At 46.3% G+C, this 21606-nt stretch overlaps 1 protein-coding gene across 1 annotated transcript in view; it reads right to left on the bottom strand.

Moving 5' to 3' along the window:
- IL18RAP (interleukin 18 receptor accessory protein) overlaps nt 1-20667 on the bottom strand; it is a 644980-nt gene extending 624313 nt beyond the window's left edge. The window contains exon 1 of the mRNA XM_069636930.1: nt 20396-20667. The gene's annotated coding sequence lies outside the window, so the exon portion shown is untranslated. The remainder of the gene's footprint in view (nt 1-20395) is intronic.
- Nucleotides 20668-21606: the final 939 nt, after the last annotated feature.

Here is a 21606-nt window from a genome sequence, read left to right on the forward strand (position 1 = left end):
TGCGATAAATCATAATGGTTGTCCATATCCAGGCTAAGCAGGCATAATATGTGATATTAGTGGCTAGAGAGGCATTTTGGTGCAGCCAGTCTAGTCATTCCTCAGTTTGGTATGACTTTAATTACCTGGCTAGATTGGCATTTGGGTGCTGTCAGTCTAGCCATTTCTTACAGTGGCATTGTATATTTTTCTGGGCATCTGTGATAAAATGATATGATAAAAGTCATGCATACTGCGCCTGTACACAAGTGTTTCTATGCGCAACAAGACAAGGAAGGGAAGATAGAGGGAGGACAAGACAAATGATCTTACTAGTCCTTATGTCATTGTGAGAACGAGAGGTGCAAGAGGAAAGGGATGGGGGAAGTGCAAAGGAGAGGGGAGGGGAAAACAGGGCTGCAATGCTCTAAGTGCAGCCAGGGCAGCACGGCTATGGGTAGTGAAAGGCAAATAAGGGGCTGCAGGGTTCCAGTTACTGCACCTAAGTGCATGGTAGGCACGGAGAGAGTGCAATAGTGACTGATCAAGAAAGAGCCTGGACTCAGAGACTCTGAGGGTATCCAAGCAACTGGTCGGTACAGCAGACAGATAGGTCAGCAGGGGCGGGAGAGAGAGAAAGCAAATGAGAAAAGGAAAGTTTTGAGCTGCTTCCGAAACTTCAGATGGCCCAGCTCAAGTTTGAAGGGGCAGGGAGGCCATTCCAGAGGGAGGCATCAGCAGAGGAGAGAGATCTACCCCCACTCTCTGCCTGGAGAAGCATCTAACCCTTAGAGTTGTAGGTAGCAGAGCAAAGGGCTCAAGAAGGAAGGTATTTTGAAAGAGAGCGTTGGATGTAGTGCAGGCCCCAGCCCCAGAAAGCCTTGTGTACAATGCAAAGGGTCTTGAACTTGATACTTGCAGCCACGGGGAGCCAATGAAGAGATTTCAGGGCTGGAGAGATATGATCCCTGGGCTTGAGGCCAAGGATAAGTCTTGCAGTCGTGTTCTGGATTAGTTGCAGATAACGGAGAGTAGAGGAAGGCAGAATGAGAAAGAGGCTGAGTAGTCCAGCCTTGAGAGAACCAGGGCTCTGGAGACAGTGAGCTTCTGGTGGAAAGGGAGAAAGGGAAGAGTCCCTTTGAGGAGGAGCAGCTGGTAGTGGAACTTCTTGCTGACATCCAAGATGTGAGGAGAGAAAGAGAGAGTGGCATCGAAGATGACACCAGGGTTTTTTGCCTCGCAGGAAGGTGAAGGAAGTGGGCCCAAGGCGGATGGCCAGAGTGAGAGAGGGAAAACTAGTGCCAAGTTCCCAATGAGAATGATCTCCGTCTTATTGGCATTAAGGCAGAGATTGCTGGAGGTGCACCAATCCAGAAATGGCGGATATACAGCCAGGAATGAGCAAGAAAGGAGAGGAGCCTGAGGGGAGCCTGAAGAAATGCTGAGTCATCCGCATAACGCTGAAAGTTAGAGGAGAAGGTAGAGATCAGGTGGGCCAAAGGGGCCAAGTAGAGTTTGAAAAACCAGGGTGAGAGTATAGAGCCCTGGGGAATGCCTCAGGTAGAGAGCAGTGGCAGAGAAATTGGGACCAGGTTGGACCTGGGGTGGGGGGTGATCCAAGAGGAAGGAGGTCAGTCACTCCAGGCCCTGATCCGTGATGCCCAGGTTCTCACAGAGATGATTGATCAGGATGGCATTGTTGACTGTGTCAAAAGCAGAGGAAAGAAGGATGGTGAGGGCAGAAGGAATGCTGGAATCAAGGTTAGAGAGCAGATCTTCATGGGTGTTCAGGAGACCAGTTTCCATGCCTCTGGCAGCTCTGACGCCAGACTGATGGTCATGGAGACAACCAACAGATTCAGTGTGGAGAGTAATCTGGGAGATGGCAAGCTTTTCCAAGAGTTTGCCCAAGAAAGGGGTGATGGAGATTGGTAAATAGTTTACCGCGCAGGTAGGATCAGCAGACAGCTTCTTGAGGAGTGGGTGCACAAGGGAGTGCTTAAGGAGAGAGGGGAACGTTCCAGTGGCTAAAGAGTGATAACAAAAATCGGCCAAGGCTGGAGCAAGGGTGTCAATATGGCCCTAGATGTTCTGGAGGAGCAGGGGAGCACCTGTTTGGACAATGCTTTTCTATATCAGACTTGTCTAGAAACCTCGTCAGGTGCTGTCAGAGAGAAAGAGGAAAAGGGAGGGGGAGAGGTAGAGATGGCCAAAAGGGGCCGATAGAGGAAGAGGGAGAGGAAGAGGAGATAGAGGACAGGATGTCCTGAGATTTAGCGGAGAAGTGAGAGGCCAGAGCCTAACAAAGGGCTTTGGAGGGAACAGGAGAGGTAGAGACTGCAACAGGATTGACCAGTTCCTTGCAGATTTTAAAAAGTTAGACCGTGTTGGTAGAGGCCGCGGAGACGCAGGCTTTAATGTGTGCTCTCTTCTTGATGATTGTTATTGCTTCGACTGGCATTTTGGTGCAACCAGTGTAGGTACATTGGATTTAAAGGTTCAGCCTGAATACAATTTTTAAATGGACAAAAGATTATTAAACAAATGCTTCATTTCCTATAGGGACATATCACAGACACACATACCATTGGTGGTGTCTCACCCCTCCTGGGAGCATGGTATCTCCCAGGCCTCGTGCTATGGTCACATGGTTGTGACCATGTGACCTACACAATAATAGGGACTAGCCAGTTCTGGCTAGTCAGTCGATAATATGGAAGCCTGCCTGCTGTGCGTGTCCTTATAGCAGCACGATGCTGGCGCTGCATAGCAGGCAGAGGGCCTGCTGCTGCAGGACCCTCCACCCGGACTGTACCCATGCTGGGCGATGCAGTCCCTGCTTCCCGCACCCCATGTTAGCAGAGCCCCTGCCGGGCAACTCTGCATCCCTAGGTTAGCAGAGCCCCTGCCGTGCAACTCAGCGTGAAGGTACCGGTTCCCCTGCTAGGCAACTCCGTTGCAGTGTCAAGTGTTAGCTTGGGTGCCCCCAGGCCATGTAAGAGCCTGTGTGCTCACGGGCTGACTGGGTGCCCCTGTCCTGAAATGTCTGCTGGGTGCCCCCGGCCTTGGTCTGTCTAGCCTGCGTGATCGCAGGCCAGGACATAACACCATCCAGACCCTCTTTACCCTTCCTCACCATAGCTATGGTTTATATAGCAATCCAGCCTAATCTGTATTGGATCAGAAGAAATCTTCTGCAGGTGAGTGACATCAATCCAAAAGAGACAGGTTGCAAGACAATGCCAGACATAGGTTTGAATCCCGTGTTTTACGACTCAGGCGTTCAACCATCTGGGGCGACAAAAGTAGTACTGTCGAGAGATGTGATTACTAGTTGCACCTGTTACAGACAGATGAGGAAGCCATGCGACATCCAATTAGTCTTCTGGATAGGTGCTTTTGGGGGGAGGAGACGGTACGGGCGTAGAGTATGATTGGCCTGTGCTACCTATCAGCGGTGCTCAAGGCAGAAGCTGCCTGTGCTCCCAATGTTCATTGTTTACGTGTGTGCAAGGTTGGATAGCCACTATCAGGTGACACATCCTGCTCCTGTGCTGCCACATAAAGAGCCCATCTTTGTGTAAACAGCATGCTAAAATGGGTTTTTTCTGTATTCAGAGCAAAGGCGCGTGATCTCTGAGATGAAGCACCGACTTGCTGGAATCGAAGAACAGGGACAGAAAACAGAACATGTGCAATGCATGGAGATAGTGCAGAAGACGTGAGAGCTCATTTGGGAAATCCTGTCCTGAATAGGTCTCCTCTTTAAGTAAAGATGACCAATGCTTCTGCAAGTGACGCCAACATGAAACAATATTTCAGGTGCCATTATTTGACAACTCAATGTGCTTTTTGTGTTTCATTCGATCATTTGTGTTTCTCCTTGCAGTGTTGTCAGGTTTTTGGTTTTGCCTCATTTGGTGGCACCAAGCGGAACCAGGAGGCTGACACCAATGGTGCATGTTAAAGAACGAAAGGGGTGTCGTGAACACAGAACACATGGCTAGCAATGCAACTGGCAATGCTTGTGGCATGAATTAGCTAAATTAGATGTTTTCATATTATCCTCCATGTGTCCATGAGCAACAATGAGATCTTCTTTTTCAGAGGTTCGGCCAATCATGCTCTCCTCGGTATATGCTCAGTATTTCCCAGCCCGGCTGCTGCAGTGACCAAATCTGCTTCCTGTTCAGAGACATCCTCCGACCCTCCTTCCGCTGTTTCTCACACTTCCCCTCTCTGCATTGTAAGCATCATCAAACTCACTGCATTCCCAAATACTCAGTCAAGTATAATATTTGGCTGTCTCTGATGTTCCAGTCCTTTTTCACTTTTAATAGCTATTCTACTCTGCGATTGACCATATCTGATTGTTTACACCATGTGTGTATGAGTGTCCTCACACACTCAGTATTTCCCCCTTCCTGGTACAGCCAAGTGCACCAACCGTGCCTCCCACTCAGGCCCGGGATCTGAGTTGTACACACCCCAATGCTCCTGACACACCTTAGGGCACCAAACCCGCACCTTTGGCTGGGCCCCAAGACATACCCCCATTAACCCCAGACTGGACCCCACATCTTGCACCCTCCCGGAGCTGAACCATGTTCCATACCTGCCCCTCTCTAGCTGGTCGTCTGCCTGCCTGACAGATCTGAGGGTGAGTGGAGACCGGCATCCATCGCCCCATGGGAAAGAAACTGCTTCGCAGGCCAATGCTGACATATATTGTAGAAACAAGCCTCATGAACCTGTATTTTATGCTGGCAGTGCTGTGATATATTGCAGACACTCGTAAAGGCATAATTTCGACACAAATAGCGGAACACATTGTTTTCTAGCTCATGCTCTCAATTATTGCTGACTAAGGTATCATGAATATCTGCTTTACAGTGGCAGTGGTGCATATATTGGGTGCTATGGGCACTATCAACCAAGTGTTTTGCGGCAGCTCTGCCTGCATATGTGTGGGCGGAGGTAGCATGGAAATGTCTTTTACAAGGCCATGATAAAATAGATTGTGGGATAAGCCATCATGTAAATGTGCTTTATAGTAATAGTGATGGCACATAGTGCGATGTTTATCATAAACTTTGTCACACCTACAATGCTGGCATATGTTTAGGCACAGGCAGCATGCACACATGTTTACAGTGCCATGCAGGTAAATAATAAGGGCACAGAGACCATGGACATGTTGGACAATGCTCCTATGTAACGTTGCTGACATGGCATCCATCTATTGGATTTCTTTGTGTGTTATGTAGGGCCAAGCTCTTTGCTGTATCCATGCCTGTAAATGTAAAATGCAGTTGACTACAAATGCCAAAATGATTGGCTTTGCCAATGCGGGTTATATATGATATAGATGTGTCATGTAAAGAAAATGCAAGTAAAACACCTGTCAGATTCTCTGAAAATATGATACGTTTTTTCTACAGAGCATAGTCAGAAAATAATAATTATTCAACATTGTTTTCTTTCAATTTGAATTGCCATTATAAGCAAACAGAACAAAGAGACATAACAGATGGAAGATCTCACCATTTTCTGTGTATGTTGCCTAGCGTTTAATCCCCTGCTCTTGCAATGACTTTGGAGTGCTTGCCCTTTACCTGACTCCCGGTTCCATATAGAGGGCTCATTTGATCCAGTGATCAAACAGTGGATCTGCTGTTTCCTGAAATCCATGTTATGTGCCTCTTAACTGTTTTTTGATTCCTTCACTGTCTCCACTTACCTATTTCTTCAATCCTCTGTCATACACCTTGATTATGCTTGATTCCTCCTTATACTCACTCTTCTTCTTCCCTTCCTCATAGCCTTCAGCATAGCTCAGTCTAACTTCTACCTCACTCTCCCCCACCACAGCTCACTCCTCCTCCCCACACACGCACTGCACAAACACAACACACCCATTCTGCCAGGATCTCAAACCTCATCTATCCCCCTCACCTACTGCACAAGACCTGTTCCTCTACCCCAACGTCTATCACTCTTTCACTTGGCCTTCGTAGCGCACAATCCCTCTCCCAAAGCCTTCCCACACCAATTACCAATTTGACTCTTATCACCCTCAAATTGCATTGCTTGCTATTACAGAAACCTAGATATTCCACCAGGAAATTGCTAGATTAGAGCCTCTCCAGACTGATACTGCTACCTTATCCCACTCTTTCCCACATGTTGGGCAGGGTGGTGATGTGGGGTTCCTTATCAAAAAGGTCCTCATCACTGCCCCTTTGCTCGCCCTTGACATGACATTACCTCTTCCTCTTTTGAATATGCCACTATTTAAATCTTCCCTCCTACTTCTCTGACTGTTGTGACACTTTATCTGCCCCCCCGGTTCTATCAAATACCACTTGCTTGATCTGTACCTTCTCCTTTTTTTTGTTTAAAACCATTTACACTGATAATGAGTAAAAACTTGCATCTGCTTCACTCCCTGATTCATGCCTCTACCATTGACTGTGCTTTCTCTATCACTATGCACTTATGACTACCTTTGACCAACCTTATCTTGCATGTACGTTAACACCTTCCCTGCCCCCATTATCAGCCATAAATCACCCCAGGTCCAGCCCTTCAACACAGACGTACATATTTATCTATGATGCTGGTACAAATCACAGACCCCCTCACAGTCTCGGGAGGATAGCTCAGGGGCAACACGCTTGCAGTACAAACAAAACAATGCAAAACAACACAGGTTTGATCCTAGGATCAGTGCTTAGAAACCTCTGGGTATTAAGCACTTTGTAAGTAACCAATTTCTTATAATTACTTCTAGTCTACAAATATTATCTTGCTGACCCCACCTCAGCACTGGACTCTGCTATATACTTCTACTTCACAAACCTAATCTCCTCCCTTCTCAATCACCCAGGCAGACGTTCATCTGCCCTCAAGCTTTGCTCACACTTTCCAAGGCAATATTAATTTCCACTTCCCTTTCCACTATTCTCTTTTCTCACTACTTTCCAATAAAATCTCCCAAATTCATGACACCTTCCTCTCTCTCCCTCCCCCAAACTCCTTCTGCCTAACACCACTCCCCCTTCATCTTCTATGCTCAACCGTTTCTCTCCTGCCTCTCCCACTGAATTAGCCATAGAGTCACCCAATATTGTGCACTTATCAACCAGATTGCTTCTCAAACAGCCAATGACTTAGCACATGATTGTGGGTTTAGCAATATTTTCTCAGAAAATACAGAAAAATTGTAAGATTGTTACAACATGCAGTAATCACACAGTACCTTTTCAGGTGTGCATGATTACAAATCATGTGACTCACAGGTTATTCCCCATTTTGGAGTCCCATAAGATTCCATGGGGATTTTTATTATTACAGCCAGTAATTCCTGCATGAGGTAATTAATGTAGTGTGAAGGTAATTACCACCACACAAAAGCAGTTGAAAATCATCAATGAAACCTTTGCACCTCAAAACACTTGTGTATAGGCGCATTATAAATGACCAATAACTTAATAAATAGTTTGGTGGAGTGGATATACATCTAGTATAAAAAGAATACCAGATGATTTACCAGATGTTTCACCACTACCACCAAACTTGTAATCAGGCCCTTAGTCTCAACCACCTCAACCACCAGCCCTTATCTGTCTGAGCTATGTAACCCCTAACTCGCCTATGGACAATTCCCACCCTCCTTTAAATCTGCAACTGCCCTACTCCATTTGAGGAAACCATCTGTTGACCCAAACATCCTTGCAAACTGATGTCCAGTTTCCCTCATTATCCATTATTCAAAGATCCTTGAGTTTGTGGTCTACCTTGATACTAATAGCCTTGGATAGACACTCCACAGAGACTGCACTCATGCATGCCTCCTGATGGTCACCACTTCAAATTCTCTTCAACACTCATCCTATTAGACCTCTCTGCCACTTTCAACAATGTCAACACTGCTCTCACCTCATGAATCTCTAGGACATATCTTGCATTTTGCAAATCCGCCCTCACCTCAATTTACTCCTATTTGGACCGTTACTCCTTTAAAGAGGTCTGGAACTCACAAACCTATGGCCCCATCCTTTTTCCTGTCAGTTCTTATCAGTTCTTGGACCTCTGCCCTTCACCCTCTATCCCACTTCCCCAGGAAGACTTATATCATCTTTGGCTTTGATTATGACCTCTTTGCTGACAATCATCACATATGTTTTATCCTTTCGCTGCTTCACCAGATTCATCTCAGATTACCAACTGTCTCACTGCAATTCATCACTGGATGGTTCTCAGATGACTTATGCTGATCTCTTTAAAAATTGAATTGATATTTCTCTTGGCTTCGAATGCCAGTTCTGTCCTCTCCTCTCACAGCTCCTTCCTTCCTGACATTCTTGCTCCCTCACATAAGGCTTATAAGCTTGATCTACTCTTGTATAGTGTACAACAATAAGACTTAATGGGTCATTCCGAGGTTGGAGGTAAGGGATAAACGATGCCAGTAAAGGCTTACCGCTCCGGGCTATTCCGACCAGCTTAACCGTTATTAGCGGCACCGTAAATAACGGTGCCTCTAATAGCGGCATGGGCGTGGGCACGCGGGCCATCATACCGGAAACAGTGGCATGCCGTAAACTGGAGGAGATCACAAGTGAACCGGACATGCAAATACCGGCATCATGAAGACGTTAAAAGTGGATTCCGGCATGGCGTAAATACCGGCATCTCTGACCAACCGCAAAATGCCATGTGCAGTGTTCCCAACTGTCACAGGTGCACACCATCAGCACAGGTAGAGGCAATGGAGTTTGGGCCTGACCAAAAGGAGCACACCCACACACCACACCCCTTTCCACACCAAGATCAATCCAATAGTAGCATCAACACTTCAGCTGAAGGACATACATGCATTGCAACACCAGCAACAACACCAACACCAACAGCAGGCACCACAGATGAGTCGCAGCAGGAGAAGGAGGGTGAGACAGGCCCAGCATGCGCCACCAGTGCAGCCAGCGTAACCACACATGCAGCCCACAATCCCAAACATCAGAGCCAGTCCCTCCAACCCAGCCCCGGAGCACAACCACACACTGTACCGTCTGGACCGGGACACCATCAACACCATCGTGGACATGATACCTGATTGTCAGCCTCATAGAAATACACACCGCCATCCCCCTTCTACGGAAGGTAGTGTTGGTTCTTCACTTCTTTTCCACCGCCACCTACCAGCACACGGTAGGGTACATACATGGCATATAACCGCCCTTATTCACTTGCATCCTGAAGCAAGTGCTGGATGCCCTCCTCAAGCACACAACAGAATACATATCCTTACCACGGACTCCCCTGGAGATTCTTGAAACAAAAAGTGGCCTCCATGCCATGGAGATGGTTTACCGCAATTGGAAGCAATATCACTACAAACAGGTGCAGATGGGAGGCGACGCAAGCAAGATCATCACACATTGCTGTGCCCGATATCCCGGATCAACCACAGGAATGCTACATGTCACCATGGTAAAAATCAGCGCAGAATGCCTAACATTGCAGAGCCTATTGCCAACACTGCCCATCAGAAAATCCTACAAAACACAACACATCACTAAATTTACACAAACACAGCTGTATGCGTACACAATGCATGAGCTACAAGACAACAGAGCACACTGTGTACCATCTTGAAGATGCAACCCACACCATTATTCCATGGCACAGGACACACTGAGGGCCTAAAAATGGCATGCATACAACCAGGGACATGTGCATGTGACCAACGATAATCTGCCGACTTGTGTGACTAATACAGCTGTCCATCATCAATCGACTGACATATAGCTTGTTATGCCTCACATGCAGGTGACAGTGGCTATCCCTTGATGCCGTGGCTCATCACCCCTGTCCGAAACACCAAGAACAGGCATGAGGAGGACTACAATCGATCCCACACCCTTACCCATGTGGTCATTGACCAGACCTTTGGCCTGTTGAAGGCATGGTTTCGCTGCCTTAGCCCGTCAGGTGGGGCACTCCTCTACAGGCATGAGAAGGTGGCCAAGACCATCATGGCATGTGTTATGCTGCACAACATGTGTATCTGATGCAACGTGCCCCTGACCCCTGACATTGAACTGCTACCACCTGGTGATGATGAAGGGGATGAAGAAGAAGTGGCTGCACATCATTGCGGTGCCGATGCACAGGAGGGATGTGCTGTGCGCCAGTCAGTGATTGCGCAATATTACTGACACACATGGCTGCAGAGGGTGACATGATATTCTGACAGAGGCCACTGGGTGTGTGGGTACATGCACAATATGCACTGTATATGAATAAATGACACATGCGCAATGATGAATGTCCACTCAGGTTTTGCTTTTGACACAACGGGTGTATTAAATTTAACAATGAAAACAATGCAATAACCCTCCATCACCCTCCCCCCCACCCCCCCACAACTCCCCCACACACCCTCACCCCCCCTCGCCCCCCCACAACTCCCCCACACACCCTAACCCCCTCCCCCCACAACTCCCCCACACATGTCCCATCAAGTCTCTAATGCCTACATCAGGCTGTCCAGACTATTCATTTGCACTCCTTGGAACAGGTGGCGGCATATCTGGCCAGCTCAGGGTGCGTGATGACCTGCGGAGCGGGCTCGTCTGGGTTGAGCTAAACGATGACGGTGTGGCCGCCTGCTCGAATTGGGTTGCCGGATGCCCTGACTCCGTGGCATCGACTATGCGGCTTAGTACCTGGTGCAGGGCGGATACCGCCTCGCAGAGTCGGATAGTGTTCTCGGCAAATATTTTGCCCATGGAGGTGGTGTCTCTGAGATGGTCCTGCCTAGAGAGGTGATGTTCCCCCGCCACTCCTGCCTAGCCTGTGTGTTGTCCTCAACAAACTGCCGAACAAGGGCAGTCAGCTGCTCTGCACACTGCGGCCCTGCAGGCGCACCTGTGGAGGTGGATGGTTCCTGGGTGTCTTGCTCAGCCTCAAAACTCGCCACTATCGGACTAAAGTGCCCTTCAATTTGCTCCCGCCCAGACTGCTCGGGGGTGGTGGCATGGTCTGTCTCAAGGAATTTGGGGGGATGCCTGTGGACTGGGCGTGCGGGGCAGTTCTGAGGAATCAGCGGGCACCCATACCTCATTCTGTGACTGCCACCTCCCCAGACAAACTTGATTCCTCTGAGTGTGGTGCCTCGGCTGATTCCTCAGGCTGGGCAATGAGTGTTGGTGCTTCCGCCTCTTCGGCCATTGGCAGCACCGGTGCACTGGCAACCTGGGGTGTCTTGACTGGTGGTGCACGGCGGCCCTGTTACACTCACCTGGCTCCCACAGGGGTGTCGAGCGGAACTGGACAGCCACGGTCTCCACCAACGTGATGCGTAGTGCAGAGATGACAGACTGGACTGGCCCACCTAGCTTTGTCTGCTTGACCCGTAGAAGTAGTCTCCTAAAGACGGGGAAAGGGAATTAGCCACCCGTGGATTTGAGTATTAACACCTCACTGCGTCCCCACTTATCACTTCTGACATTCCCTTTCACAAAGCTCACCTAATAGTTTTGTATGATGAGCTCTCTATCCTGCGAAGAATGCAGGGGCGCGTTGATGGCCAGTTACTTCACTGGCTTGAGGATATTGGAAGAGTTCTGGACAAATCTTGGCTCCAAACCTCCGGGCGAAAGGCCGTAAGTATATAGTTCCAATGAGTTCAAAATGTCTGATTAATCACTCTTGTCCAATTCCTTGTTTCTTTTGCAGCTTAGACTCAAAAGATGATCGTCTTGTGGCAGCAGAAAGCGTTCAGGTAAGAGTCTGTGTTTTGTAACACTGTCCGGTAAATGATGCCAAGGTTTAACTCGCTGCTTTCTCTTTTCTTGCAGGTGCAGCGTAGGAAGATTTGGCATGCTGGTGGATAATACCTCCTGCGGTAAAATCAGGTAAGCATATGGTGGCAAGAGATTGTCCTTGTTTGTTCCCTTGGCTCACCTTGTTGTTTTCTTGTCCCCCTTAGGCGCTGGAATGCGGCAACCAGGTGATGGAGACAGCACCAGATCGTAGAGATGCTGCGAGGAACGGTGAGTATAGCCCAGCGCTGCTGCTGGCGATACGACACGTTTAAAATGAAGTCTTTTTCTGGTTCGAAGATGTGCTGAATCCAAAATCAGGTAAGAAATCCAGTAAAGTTCTTGTTCTAACCTTTCTTCTTCTTTCCCTTCTTTCTAGGCGCTCTGGACTCGAGGCGGGGGTGGCAGGATGCTGGATGCTGACTGCAGACACGGTGAGCGTTACGCTGCTGGATGCAGAATAACGCAAATCATGTGCTGCTCTTCGGTCGTGGTTTAAATAGCCTTCAAAGTAGTCCCAGGTAAGTATTCCTCCACAGCCACAGCCGAGTAACAAAATAGTCCCTAAGATAAAATAGTCCCTTCAAGCCTCACATGGGCTTGGATGCTTGGATCCCTTGCAGCATGGTCTGCATCAGGTAAGTTTTAACATATGAGCCTGGTGCCTATGGCGCCAGGACTGATGTCCCACATGAGCCTGGTGCCATAGGTGCCAGGACTGTACCCAGATAACCCTTACAGGGGTTGCTGGGTTTGGTCCAGGTAACATGATGCCTGCTTCCGGGGTTGATGGACTTGGTCTGGATGCCCAGGGGTAGGCATCATGACAGGCCCCTGGGTTGGCCCTTTGAGGTGGAAGGGCGGTTGGCGTCATCCTGGGACCTCTTCCTGGGTGTGGTCTTCGCGGGGGTTGAGTCCTGGCCATCGCTGTCATGGTCAGAGCCTGTGGGGGTCGAAGAGAGGGTTGGCATGAGTGATGTTTTGATAGACATCATACATACATTTGGACAATTGATCATCCAGACAATCGAGGGTAATAGGCATTTGAGTTTGGATGAATTGGTTGTTTGGTACATGGGTGGGTTATGCAGGCATACATCGGGGTCAATCATGTTGGCCAAGACATATGCTATGTGAAATGCATATTTGTTGGGGCCTGCATGCTGTGTGACTTATGGCATTTATGTCTTTGTGTGGCATGTGTCAGGCACAGCATTGCCTTGCTGCAGGCATCTTCATGTGTCTGTGATGCGTCCAGCTACTTTGCTGGGAGTGTGTGTGTGTTGGGCCATGGCTTGCCTCTTTGGACTGACATATTGGTTGACTTTCATCATACTCTGCATTACAGTGTTTTCTTAGGACACTCACCGCCATCGGCCGATGTTGTGGCGCCACACACCATGTCGCTGATACCTTCTATCCCCTCCATTCCAATCATGCTGGTGCAGATGTCCTCCGATGGGTGAGCTGGCACCTCCTCCTGTTGCCATTGCCTGGCTCCTGTTAACAGAGAGAATGTTCCGTACTCTGAGCCGCAAGTCGTCCCAGTACTTACGAGAGTCTTTTGTGGTGCAGGGGGTGTTTCCAACTGCACTAACTTTCTGTGCCACAAGTGCCCAGATCTCTTTTTTCTTTAAAATGGCCTCCCTCTTCATGCTGTTGGCAAACACAATTCCAGCATGTCCCTGCAGTGTTCCTGCTAGCATCTCCAACTCGTCCTCATTGAAGCGCTCCTTGCACTGGCAGGCAGCTCCCTTCTTAAGGGCCTTGGGCATTGTGGTGTGTTGGATGAAGGCTTTCTAACAAACAGCAGAGTCCCACAGGTCCTGTGTGCTGAGGACGGCAATGTATTGAGTTTTTAAAGATGGCCGCCATGCTCCTTCCCGTTCCTGTGCGATGACGCTACTTCTGGTTGCGCTTCTTTACTGTGACCGTTATTAGCGGTGACCGCTAACAGCGGTCACCGCTAATGCCGCATTGGTTCATGACGGTAGTGCTATCTGCGCTATGCATGATGCCGCTAAGGGTATTTTTCGTGCCTTTAACGGCATTGCGGTAATGCCTTTACCGGCATGGCGCAAAGCTCGTGCCCGTGAAGTCGTAATAGCCCTCTAGTAGCGGACTATTGACTACACGGACACTCTATTTGCGCCATGCCAGTAAGGACCGTTACTTACCTCCAACCTCGGAATGGCCCTCTTAGGCTCTTCCCCCAACAAGCTTGGTACCTATATCCACAATCGAAAACTAAATTAGGTGGTGTATAGTAGCATGGTCACCGAGAAGTGACTTAAGCCCAAAGTCACCAAATACAATGACATCAAACAAAATGGTCCCAGGAACCAATGTGCTGCATCTACTAATGTCCTATGCACAATCAATACATTTTTAATAAACCTTGCAACAAAAAGTCTATGATTTCTCTGTTTGTCTTGTTTAATGGTATGCCTACATGTGTTTCAACATCTCCATGAGGCCCTGTTCAGGTCTATAATACCAGTGCAAATTCATCAACAACATTGATTATAAGGCATATCCAATCAATTTCCTACATTACCAAAGTGGTCTAGTTTGCGTGCAGTCAGGGTGGGGGTCATTTGGGTCCTGTTTATGGGAAGGAGTAATTAGTTATGTGGTGGGGGTTCATTATGAACAGTTATTGGAAGAGAAGCACTTGCCTCATAGACACCGAGTGTAGAAGTCATGCAGTTATGGGATGAGTTGGATAATCAACTAGAGGTGTTGGAAGGTGCAATGTTGAGCTGAAACCTGCAAAAGTGGTGTTCGAAGTATGAAGGGAATTAACAATTTGGTCTAAACAACTTGTGGAGGACTTTTTTGTCACTCTTAGACCTCCGCGACTCAAAATATAATACCAGCTTTTTTGTGTCGCAATGGTGCATGCAGAAAACGAAGACACAGAGTTCCCCTACTTCGTTTGTCAGTACAGAAAAAAGAGGGTTTTTGCACACATCTATTACTGCGCCACACACGGATTTTGCTTTCGTTCAGAATTTATTGAGTAGCCCATAGTGATTACATGTGTTTCGGCACCTTTAATGTGCCTTTCTCAAATCTGGGCAATAAAGTGCAAGTTACTATTATTTGGTGTTCAAGAAATAACTTTAATAACTTTAATAACGTATTTGAATGAGTGGAGTCCCATTTGGTCTATATGATGGTTTTTACAAGTACCTCCCATTGGCTTGTGGGTCTGTGTTCATAAATATGATGCCTGCATGGACGCATTATTGTGGACGCGGTGGACGTCAGAGGCGGCAGGACATCATCATGCTGCAGTGGAATTGGAATAGGATATAGAGTTTGTACTTTTGTGGGCTGGATTTTTTTAGTAGTGGAAGCTGCCTTTCGCTTTGTGCGGATCGCTGCAGGTTGTGCCATCAGGCCTTCTGGGAATTACATTACTTAGAGCAACTAGTAAGTATTTTGTGAGTGCTCATAGAATACTGTTTAACGAGGAGTTGGTCACACTGTTCCTTGTCAGAGGAAGCCCTTGGAAGTGTAGCCAATAGTCTATGAATGATGTTGGTCCTGGTTTTATTTGTGTTCTCTAATAAGCAGTACTAATTTGGTGTGAGTGGGGCACATGTATTTAAACATAAGGAGATTACGTGTTGATTATTAGTGGTTAAGTTAACAATTAAAATGAACAATAAGGTCGGTTTTGGGATGTTTTACAGGCATTGGGACCATATGAAATAGTGATGGAATGACCCTACTGAATTATGGCATTTGAAAGGTGCATCATTTGTTGTTAGGAGACAATAAGGTAATGTTGTAGTTATCAGGTTGGTGATATGTTTAGGTCTGTTGGAGGGGTGGATTAAATGGCAATCTAGTCAAAAATGAGGACCTTCAGGTTGAGGAGTCCTTATGTATCTTTCCTCTACAGGGAGGTTGGAAGGTTTGAGTACATCAAGATTTTGGTTGGAATTAAGAAAGGGCAAGCACCTTTGGTTTGTATTTTGTGAGGGAGATGTGTTTGGCATATGTAAAGATCTGTAATTAGTTGTGGGACTACGTCACTTATGATTTGTATGTACTGATTCCCACTTCTGGTGAACACACAGGAATGGTGAAGGGTTAAAGGCTATAATGTGGGTTATAAATATATAATATGTTGTTTTGTGTCTTCTCTTGCTTTCCTCTGCAACCTATGCTAGGATTTGATATACTATCCATGTTGTGGAACTTTGGAAAATGTTATGGGAATCTATTTTGATGAATTTGCTCTGTATTATAGCCCTGAAGAGGACCTCATGGAGTAATCGAAACAAGAGTTGGCATACCATCAAAAAACACAAACAGAGAAAACATAGACTTGCTGTTGCAACGTTTATTCAAAATGTATTGATTGTTTGTAGGAACGTTAGTAGATGCAGCACATTGGGTCCTGGAACCATTTTGTTTGACTATTTTATAGTGACCTCCAACTGTAACCGTTCATCACTACCACCACCTCTGCTTCTCAAGTTATCCTTCCCAAAATGTGTAATCTTCTTCCATTTCTGCCTAACTAGTCAATGAAAACTCTGACCCCACCCTCATGCTCAGCAATCTCAACAACTACTTGAGCCTACTTTTTGATCTTCATCTTTAGTCCTTCTTCCCTCTAGAGAAACTCACCAATGTCACTACCTGCACTCTCTACAACGTACCCACATAATTCCCAAAATCTACCCACAAACACCATGATGGTTGGATCTCCATGCATGCCTGCTCTCTTTCCAAGTTTCTTCACCTACTCTACAAAGCTATCAATGGTCTTGCTCCTCCATACCTGTCTGATTGTAGTCTATTCACCAACTTCAACTTGAACCCCTTGCTAAGCCTCTACACTCAACCTCTCTGACCCATGCACCCCTTCCCACCTCTCGCTTCCACTCTTTCTCAATACTTACTCAACAAGAACCAGCTGCTCATCACAATCAAATCCAGCCTGACTTAAACTCCATCTCCATGCAAAGAGGGTACTCCCCTTGCCCTAGCCCGCATTCTCCCTACCTGACCCCATCACTCCGTACAATGATACAACATCATGTAACTTTGTATATTGGTGCAGAACTCCCCTTTAGTTGGAAACACTTGCCCTCAGGTTAATATTGAGAGCACCCCATTACACAGCCCATGAGCACCTACTTCAGAGTACAGCAGGGACCAACAAGGAGATCAAAAATCACAACGGGGTGACCTCTATTGCGTGGACACTGAGTTAAGATTCTCATCACTTCAAACTAACCAGATCCCACCAGGCATGGCCTATGGACATACCCACTTTCTACATTTCAACAATTTAGATGAAAAGAATGTGTCACACTGGCCAACCCACAGCCCTCTAACTAATACATATCCAGATTCCACTGCTCATAACCTTCAGCCGCTCTCCATTATACAACAATTTGACAAAAATAGCATCACCTACTGACCGACAGCCATAGTCCATATCCCCCTTATTAATAAATCACCAGACCTAACCTGCTACGGCCTTCGGCCACGGTCACTGTCCATGTTGCACCATTTACAAGTAAAAGAAGCTGAGCCACTGGCCTCACCCTTCAGACATTGACAGTGTCCCACAATGCATATTTTCCCCCCTCTTTTCCTTAGTGTGGTAGTGTCCCAAGCAAATTACCAAGGAAACGTACCATAGTCAGCTCGACACATCCTTGTATTACCGTGGTACTCATTCACGTGGTAATGTAGCATCTGCTAATTATCACAGTTAAGGGCAAACCCTGACGAATTGTAAAGTATTCATCATTCCCATTAACACTCGTCATGTCCACCACTCATTCTTTCTAGGTCTCAAGAGCCCTCCCCACTATTTAACTCATGCATGTCCCCTTTCACTGACCAGTTCACAAGAGGGTTTTATTTCTGAGCCCATCTTGCAATGCTCCCTCCAGAATTCTGCAGAAACGGTTTATAGTGATTGCATCGAAAACAAAGGGTCGACACACCGAAGCATCGAAAACAAAGCATCTAATGCCAAAGCATCGACAGTCTAACCTTAACATGGAAAAGTGCCTTTCCATCTAAACCAGTCCATCGAAAATATAAATGGACTGGTTTCAATGGAAATGCACTTTTACATGTAAAAGATGGCATTTCAATACATTTTTTGCAACATTAAAACGTTAAATGGAGCTGTCCAGTGCTGAAATTTCAGCACTGGCCAGCCCCTTGTAATGTTTTAATTAGTTTTTTGTATAATGGGGGTTACCCCCCTAGTCTTCCCAACCCCCACGCCCACCTCCCAACCCTTACCCTAACCCTAACGTAATCCTTAATCTAACCCTAGCCCCAACTCTAACTATAATGTAAACCTTCATCTAACCCTAGCCCCAACCCTAACACCCAAACGTAACCCTTACCCTAATGTAAACCTTACCCTAACCCTAATGTAACCCTAACCCTAGCGTAAACCTTAATCTAACCCTAGCCCCAACCCTAACCCTATTGTAACCCTTAATCTAACCGTAGCCCCAACCCTAACCCTAGCCCTAATGTAACACTAACCCTAACTCTAATGTAACCCTTAATCTAACACTAGCTCCAACCCTAACCCTAATATAACCCTTAATCTAACCCTAGCCCCAACCCTAACCCCCAACCCTAACCCTAATGTAACCCTTAAGCTAACACTAGCCCCAACCCAACCCTAACCCTAATGTAACCCTTCATTTGACCATAGCCCCATCCCTAACCTAACCCTAATGTAACCCCTAATCTTAACATTACATTTCAATGAATCCATCAAATTGTATTCAACAAAATGGCCATTCTATGGAATGGTATTTCAATGGAAAAAAAATGATGGTTTGGTGTTAGAAGGTTTGGTTGTCGATGCAATGACTGGATACTGCAGAAACCCCTGAGGTAAAATGAAAATGATCTGCCTCCTAACAGGCTCTTCAAAAATTACCAAAGTTCCAACCAGAAATGTGGTCCTCTTTCCCCCAAATTACACCTTCCCTTTATCCAAAAATTGTTTTTTGCCCTTTTCTTTTATGGCTCCTGTAATATACCACAGGTATCTCTCATATTTCTGAAAGGCTCAGTGCTGTAACGCAATGTGGAAAATACATAACGATTTATGCGGATTAAGACAGCAGGAGTAGGTCCACAGTAATTCAAAGTTGCTACCAGTAGCTTTTGTTGTGTGTGAGTTGCTTTCAAATTCTGAAATCCATTACTTTTCAAACAAAAAGGATCATATTCAATAGACATTGGTGCTCATTTTCTAAGGAACGTAAATAAAGGTGCATAAGAACGCGTAAAGTTCTAAAGGGCCATATTGTGGATATTGAAGGTGTAGAGGGGACACTGAATGGAAGTTCTGTTTCTGTCTCCCTTTTCCCCTTGGCCTTGGTTTTATGTCAGCCTGACATTTTCATGCTAGTGTAAAACCAAAAGATTCCTGTGGAATCTGTCTACTTTTTACACAAGCAAAGAGCAGATAGATTCCATAGCAATCATTTATAAATGCTGCCTCTCTTGGAGCTCATGTTTCATAGGGGTGTAATGAAATTTGAAGGCATAAAAACCTTTATTTAGGCTTTAACGCTCTCCATTAATGTCACACCAGATTTGCAATCATTTGTATGGCAGAGAGGAGGGGCAGAATGCAATTTACCACCTTCCTCTCTAGCATACAAATGCTCCAGATTTTCCGCCGGCATGGATTTTCATGCCAGCGCAAATTCCTGAGATCCCTATGGGGTCTGCCTGCTTCATGTAGCTGCATAAAGCTGGCGGACCCCATAGGGAACCATTGTAACTGCTGCCTGCCATGCTCGTATGGAAGAAAATGTTTACAATCACAGTTAAAGTTGGCCTGAAATGCTCATATGTTGGGCAGGGTTTAATTGTAATTGTGAACGCTGTCTGTCATGCGCACGTGGCAAGCAGTGTTCACAATTAAAATTAAACGATACCCAACATAATTGTGAACGCTTCTTGCTATGCCTGCGTTGTAAGCCATGTTCACAATTACAATTAAACAGTCCCTGCAAGCATGCCTGGTAGCATTTACTCACTTTGCACACTGGAGGGCAAAAGTGCTGGGCGAAAGGCAGCATTCACGCATGTACGCCATCTTTTGGCCTGCACATTTGCACTCCACCATGCAAATGATGAAAATATGGCAGCAGAGACCTGGCAATGCCTGAGAGCAAACCTACCAGATCCTTGCCATCAAATGACAGATATGAGCAAAAGGAGCTCCTATGTGTACATAACAGTCACCATATACATTATTTGCACTGTGAAGTGCAAAAACAAAGGCGTGCAGGCCGTTGCATCTGCATTTTCACCTTTGTTTTGCATTTTGCAGAGCAAATGCACATAATTACCCAAGGGGACCTGTTTCCACTTAACTACAAACACAACTGGCCCCTCTTCCCGTGCAATTTAAGTCCGCTAGGAAAATTACCTACAGCGACTTTTCAATTAGATGTTTTCCGCTGAGGTGTGATCATATTTTGCTGAAGTTATGAAATTTGGATCTACTAAACACTCAACAAATATCAAATGATTGCAAACAAACAACGCCGCAACCTTACCTTAATTCCAAGATGTTGAATGTTAAAAAAGCTGCACAGATGTATTTTAATCCACGTTTCCAGTTTAATTGAAGACGATTTAAAAAACGCGGTAAATCCGTTGGTCTGCAAAAGTCAAATATGTGTTCTCTGGGCATGGGTATGGCATAATGTAGACCCACGGGATAGGCTAAGAATCATTAAAACAATGCTTCTCTTGATTCAAAGCAAAGGGTTTCTAAAAGTACAAACGAAGAAAAACAGTTGCAAGGGTAAGGCGTTTCTTTCAATTGTTTGTGGTTTTTGTTAACCTACTTCCTGTACCGAAACTCTGCCTTTCCACACCCCCTCTCATTTTCTTCACTCTGCACAAATATGTTGACACACTATTTTTTTCTATCACTATCTTTTTTTATGTTAAAGGAAAGAAGCAAGACCTTTTCCTATTCCATTTCCTCTCACACGTTTCGTAAAATATGACTCATCGAGTTTTTCAAGGTTACAAAATAAAGTGTTATGTTACGGTTACATTTCCAGTACGACCTTTTCTGTGAGTGAGGGAGTGGATTGAGGAAGTGGGTGAACGTGTTAGTGAGCCAGTGATGTTTGCATTTGGCACACTTGTCATGCAAGCTGTGCACTTTCATGCCCGGGGCAGGTGCCTTTCTCTTCTTGACAATGATCACACTTTCCACGTCTTTTGAAAGCGTTTCCAAAATATGTCTTGCCAGATGGCCCATGACCCAAACCCTCCACAGCCAGCCTGGAATCTCCAAGATCCGTTCCCGAGCTGTGGTGACAGAGCGCACTGCTTCAGTGGACCCACTGTAAGGCAATGAAACTGACCACATCCCAAAGCCATGAACACATATGTTCCATTATTGTGACAAATTAAATGAGCAGATAACCCAGCTGGCATTGCTTGCATAGAAGGGTCGCATGCTGCTTGAATCACTATCAGAGACATACAAGCTCATGTTCCAGTTCCGCGTTCCTGTCATGTTTACACGTTTGAGCAAACAGGATCCCTCTGTTGTGATAGAAAAAGGACACAGGCCCCTTTAAGGCAAAGCGAAAGTAGAAAGAGGAAGGGGGCGGGGTGGGAGATGGGGAGGCGGGAAAGGGAGAGCTGGCAGTTACAGTTTAATAAAGAACGAGTTAAGACATACCACGGAGTCCGTGTCTTATTCCAGGTATATGTAGACCCATAACAACTGACGACGAGCATGGAG

Source organism: Ambystoma mexicanum, chromosome 7p (genome assembly GCF_040938575.1).
Source record: "Ambystoma mexicanum isolate Mex_15411 chromosome 7p, UKY_AmexF1_1, whole genome shotgun sequence".
Classification (NCBI taxonomy): domain Eukaryota; kingdom Metazoa; phylum Chordata; class Amphibia; order Caudata; family Ambystomatidae; genus Ambystoma; species Ambystoma mexicanum.